A 6000-nucleotide genomic window follows, 5' to 3' on the forward strand; every position below is an offset into this window, starting at 1 on the left:
ACTGCAAAAGCTTCTTTGTATAAAAGACAGTTTGCTCAGCCAGGAATTGTATCTACCCAGGACATACTGTTCCTCCAGTCACAGGATTACGGAGAAGGTGAGGCCAGGGGTTAGGAATCAGGTCGACAAACTCCCCAGACAGGTGGCTACCCAGCGATAACCTTGGATTTCCATGGAAGAGAGATCGGTGCTTCTTGAGGCAGACTGTTGGACAGCTCTTATAAATAATAAATAATGATGATGCTGGTAATAATAATGATAAGAAAGATCACCACAATAAGTGTGGAATTATTCAGCCACCATTTCTACATGCCAGGGACTGTATTTAGCACGTAACAAATTACACAGACTTCTGCTGCTAAATCTTCCTCCTTTGGGCTTTTAACCAGCACCCCCAGGTCTGCTGTCTGGAGCTACACACAACAGATTTGCTCCACAGCGGCTGCAAATATTTGAAGGTAGCTTTTATGTTCTTTACATTTTTTTTTTTTTTTTTTTTTAGTGCTAAACTTCGGTTTAGTTTTGGAACCCGATGCAGGAATTTATGTGGATCAGTATTACATTTCAGCTTGCTGCCTTTGCCTCCCCCTTCCAGGCTGCTCAGATATTTGTGAATCTGATTCTGTCATTCCGTGCATTAACCAGACCTTATAAAGCTTGCTGCTGAAAAGGGTAAGCTTGCAAGCCTCCCTCCTATCCTTTTCCCTTTCTTCTTTTCCTCTTTCTTTCTGCAGACACTTGTTGAGGACTTTCTATGTGCCAGACACTGTCGGGCACGGGGGCTGCAACGTTGCAGAAGACACACCTATAGACCTCAAGAAAGCTGCTTGCTTAAGCAGGCAGACAGAAAAATAAATTACAGTACAGTATAGTGTGTTTATGTCATGAATGAAAGAGGGGGAGGGAATTTTAGCAGGTGTCGGAAGAGGAATCATCGGTAAGGGGGGAAAGTAGGGAGCTAGGAAGATGCCAGCACCACCTCTGGCTTCTGGGGTGTGGGACCCGTCAGGGACAGGGACCGTCCCCATGTAATTCAAAGCTAGCCAGAGGATGTCCCAGGGCTGGGGGAGCGGGGGAGGCTTTAGCCACCATGAGGAACTGGAAAGAGAATTGAAATGGAAAGGAATGGAACGAGGATGGAGGTGAGGGGCGCCTACTTACAGAGGGGGCTGGGCTCTTACTGCCTGCTGTTACAGCCTTTGCTCCTCTCTGCTACCTGCCTGCCCAGTGGGGCTCCCTAAAGAATCAAGTTCAGCTGCCTTGGCTAGCGGGGCTAAGTTTTCACATGGTGGACTAGAGAATCAGGGGGCATTTTATTTTATTTTTTTTACCTTTTTATTTATTTATTTTATTTTTGGCTGTGTTGGGTCTTCGTTGCTGCTCGCGGGCTTTCTCTAGTTGCGGCAAGCTGGGGCTACTCTTCATTGTGGTGCGCGGGCTTCTCATTGCGGTGGCTTCTTGTTGTGGAGCATGGGCTCTAGGCGTGTGGGCTTCAGTAGGTGCAGCATGTGGGCTCAGTAGTTGTGGCTCGCGGGTTCTAGAGCGTAGACTCAGTAGCTGTGGTGCATGGTCTTTAGTTGCTCCGTGGCATGTGGGATCTTCCCGGACCAGGGCTCAAACCCATGTCCCCTGCATTGGCAGGCGAATTCTTAACCACTGCGCCACCAGGGAAACACCTTAACTTTTTATTTTATGTCGGAGTATGTAGTTGATTAACAATGTTGTGATAGTTTCAGGTGTACAGCAAAGTGATTCAGTTATACGTATACATGTATCTATTCTTTTGCAACTTCTTTTCCCGTTAAGGTTGTTACATAATATTGAGCAGAGTTCTCAGAGGGCATTTTGGATTTCAATGAGAGAGGGACAAAATGAGAGAGGAAGGGGGTCACTTGTGATCTGAAAATGCCCAGTTACTCACTGGGAAGGCTGATAAGACCAAGAGCAAAGGGACTTTTTGTTACAACCGCTCGTGGGGTTCTTCCAAGAGGAATTCTCCTGTCGTTTAGAGGCCGACCTCCATGTGAAGACTGGAATCCTCAGGTGTCCAGGCAGAAGGGCTCATCTGCCCACGTTGCAGACCCCAGGATGGTGCTGGGAGCCTGCAGGTTCCCAGGTGTTAGGAATTTTGTAGGACAGAGAATAGGTGACCTTGGTAGACCCGTCATCCCATGTTGGACCCGCATCTTTGTTCAAAGAGGGATACCTCGAGGCAGTGAGCCCCTCCTAAGGGAAGAAATCTTTGTAGCCAAGAGGCGACAGAGTCCTGGGAATGAGTGGGTTCTGCGCCCGTGCTACCCGCCGCCTGGGAACTGGCCCTGCATCTCTCCTCAGGCTTCCTAGAATCCCTGAAAGCCTCTTGCACACACTGATTTGATTAGGGCTGCTGGGCTCCACCTGTTGCCAGGAGTTCAGAAAATCATGATCTGGGTGAGGAGTGCTGATCATATTTATTTCCTTACAGAGCATGACCATGAACATGGTCAGGGGTAGCGCCCGGGGCACTGAGTGTGTGGCCATGAGTGGGTGCAAACCACACACATATAGCTGAGCTCCAAAAGCATGGCTCATAGCTGGGAACCAACATAAAGCTGAAGTTGATCACAGCCACTGGTGGAAACAGGACTGGTCTTCAATGATTTGGGGCTGAGAGGCAGGCTCAGGACTTGGGGTGTGCTGCCTGAACACCCCTTTCTTCTAAAAGGCTACGACATCAGTCTAAAATGGCACAGGTGCCTGGCTCCACATTTGGAGTTTGGAGGGATTAAATATGAAAACCGCATAAACTGTGTTATTAAACTAGCACCTCCTATTATTGGCGGGACAGGAAGAGCATAGGCAAATACCTCTAGGCCAAGAGATTGTGAACTACATGAGACCAAAGTGAAGAGGCCAGGTAAAGCCCTAAGATCCAGGAGGAGACCAGCAGGTGCTGGGTGGCGGACTAGTGGATGCAGTTGTTGGCTGAGGACTGTAAAGGGTGAGGAGTTTGCTGCTGAAGCCCTACCTAACAGTACACATTAACCCCCAAACACATCAGGAAAGATAGGACGGCAGGGCTCCACTGTCGCATGGTTCAAGAGAAGCCTGGAGATTTGGTAGACAGCAGGTAGATAGTTTCCTTCCGATAAGAGACTGGAGAGAAGTTTGATTCTAGAACAGGCCAGTGTATTCAAGACTCTACCTGTAGGACTCATGTCTTTCCTGTCAGTCCTTCATGTGCCCAGGAGGAGGCCCTGTTAACAGTTACATTGCTTATCATTAGGAGTCAGTTTACAAAGAGGCCAGGCCTTTGGGCTAGTCATGGAGTAGCTGGTCAGCTCAGGTGCTGCAGGCCTCTCGCAGAGCTAAGGCCAGGGATGTGTCTACTGAACAGCCCTCCTGCCTGGGCTTCCTCCTGGCCCGCGTTTCGAGCCCCTTCTTGGTTTGCTAGTCACAGCCCTGCTTTATTTTCTGGAGAATGTTGTATACATTTTCACCAGCCCTTCCAGAGGGGGATTTCTTTTTGGGATGCCGGCCTTGCTTTTGAATTTTCTTATCACTTGAAAGCGAGTCTATTCATCCTTTAAAACCTAACTCCAAGTCACCTCCTCCGTGAGGACGTGCAAGCTTTTCTGGAAAGAGTCTGTCCTCTTTCTCCCACAGCTCTTTCAACTCTTCTTTTCCTGCACCGTGCGTGTGTGCTTGCATGTCTAGCATGATGCCTGACATGTAGCAGGATTTCAGCTGGAGCCTGTGGACCGAATGGATGATCCATAGGAAGAAAGGCACACAGGAGACTGCATATCAAGTTTCTGATTTGGACTTTTCAGGCCCCCATCCACTTATCTTTCTTTTGTGTTATGGAGGAAAAACCCAAGACATGGGTTGTGGGAGGGCTCAGACAACAAAGATGTAGCTGATGAAGAGGACAGGACCCTTGGGTGTAGCTCGGGTGCTGCCAGCGCAGGCTTGGAAACCCTAGCTGGAGCTCTGGGAGAAGTCTCATTTCTGTAAAGGATCCGGGGTATTCCCTGGTGCTCTGCAAACGCAAGGCCTTCTGGTTGCTGTTGTTATCGTCCTCCGTAGCTGTTTATAATCTCTCTAACTGACTGGCAGGATTCTTGGCTGATAGCCTCCTTCAGTGAGATTCCTGGTGCCGTGCCTGTGCTGATCGGGATCCACGTCAAAAAAGGCCAGGGGGCAAACACTGAAGTCAAAAAGTTACGTTCATCGGGGCTTCCCTGGTGGCGCTGTGGTTGAGAGTCTGCCTGCCGATGCAGGGGACACGGGTTCGAGCCCTGGTCTGGGAAGATCCCACATGCCGCGGAGCAACTAAGCCCGTGAGCCACAACTACTGAGCCTGCGTGTCTGGAGCCTGTGCTCCTCAACGAGAGAGGTCGCGATAGTGAGAGGCCCGCGCACCGCGATGAAGGGTGGCCCCCGCTTGCCAAAACTAGAGAAAGCCCTCGCACAGAAACGAAGACCCAACACAGCCATTAAAAAAAAAAAAAAAAAAAAAAGTTACGTTCATCCCCTTACACCAATCAGTGCAGTTTTTAGCAGTATAGACACCCCAGTGCGCTCACTAGAACATAATTTCCTACGGCCTTTTAAAAAATAAATAGAATTTCAGATGTATTCAGGTTTGAACTCTCAAGGAGGGTGACCTTGAGCTGTCGCGTGGCAGGAGCATCTGTGGGGTACTAGCACTGGCCACTCGGTGCCATCGCCCTGGAAGGTTGGGGCCTCTTTTTTGGTCCCATTTTAGAGGGGGTGGGGGTGGGAGCGGGGGGAAGAAACACAGATAAACTGAGTCATTCTCTTTGGGTCACAGGAGCCGGTGTGTGCCCAAGGCTGGAACTTGGGATGCGCGGGATCCTTTTCCTGCATAATTGACTGCTCTGTGCTGGCTGAAAAGGAAGAAGTCATACTGTCACACCCAGAGTATTTCCTTGAACTCAGGGCCAGGGCTGTCTGGAGTGGAAGGGGCCCAGTCCTCCTTTATTTGCAGAAGTGTGGACCCGACACCGCGCTTCACGAAGGGGAGAAGCGCGGCACGGTCGGGAACACGAAGGCCAAGGGAGGAAGAGCGGAGAAAGGGAGAGAAACAAAGATGTCTGCGTGGTGTCGCTTCTTTGTTCCCCAGTCCCTTGATCTGCTCCCCACTCCCTGGCGGGGCTGGAGGAGGAGTCGGGTCTCCCCGCGCGCGCGGCGTTGGTTGCCCGCAGCTCTTACCGAAGCTCGGCGGCCGCGCGGCTCCAGCGCGAGGTCCTGGCGCCCGAGTTTGTTTGTCTGTCGGTTACCATGGGAACGGAGCCCCGCCCTCCCCGGTTTCCAGAGAAGCTGCGCCTCGGCGCCGGGAGTTCCAAGCCTCTGGACCTGCCCTCGGCTTCCGTTTCCCACCTTCTCTCCTGGCCGGGGAGATCTTGGGGCCAAGCGGCAGTGGCTGGGCAACATGTTTTCTCACTATGGCGTCAGGGCCACCTGCGTCGGGCGTTCCCCCAAATGGGGACGGTGGACCACAGACAGCCACGACCTGGAGGCAGCTGGCGCCTGCCAGGCCAGACAGGGCTCCCAGGCAGAGGAGGGGCTGCAAAGACCGGGCGGATTTTTATTTTGTTTTATTATTTATTTAATGGTACGTAATTTTTATAACTTTTTCTGATTAGAAAATCACGCAGCATCTCCTTTCCGGAATCCTGGGGCGCAGCGCTGAGCTTGTTGGGTGGGCGGCTGCTAAGATGGAGAGACAGGTCTGAGGCCCCCAGAGCTGAGACCCTTTAGCTGGTCAGGTGTGTGAGGCTGCAAGGTGGCTTGGCCCGGTGGTAACACATGAGGCACCCTGAGTGGACTCACTCGGGCTGGCCCCCAGGACAGAGACCCCTAAGCATCCTGGAGGGCCGGCCCTTTGCCCCCTCTGGAGTACTCTTGGAGGGGGGAGGGGGCCTAAGAAGCCGCCCTGAGGGGACAGAGTCCAGGTGCACGGGCTTGGTCTGGGGTCAAGGGTAGGAGGAAGCC

The sequence above is a fragment of the Delphinapterus leucas genome, chromosome 18 (assembly GCF_059928025.1).
Source record: "Delphinapterus leucas isolate spDelLeu-1000000601 "Yukka" chromosome 18, BTC_Dleu_Yukka2, whole genome shotgun sequence".
Classification (NCBI taxonomy): domain Eukaryota; kingdom Metazoa; phylum Chordata; class Mammalia; order Artiodactyla; family Monodontidae; genus Delphinapterus; species Delphinapterus leucas.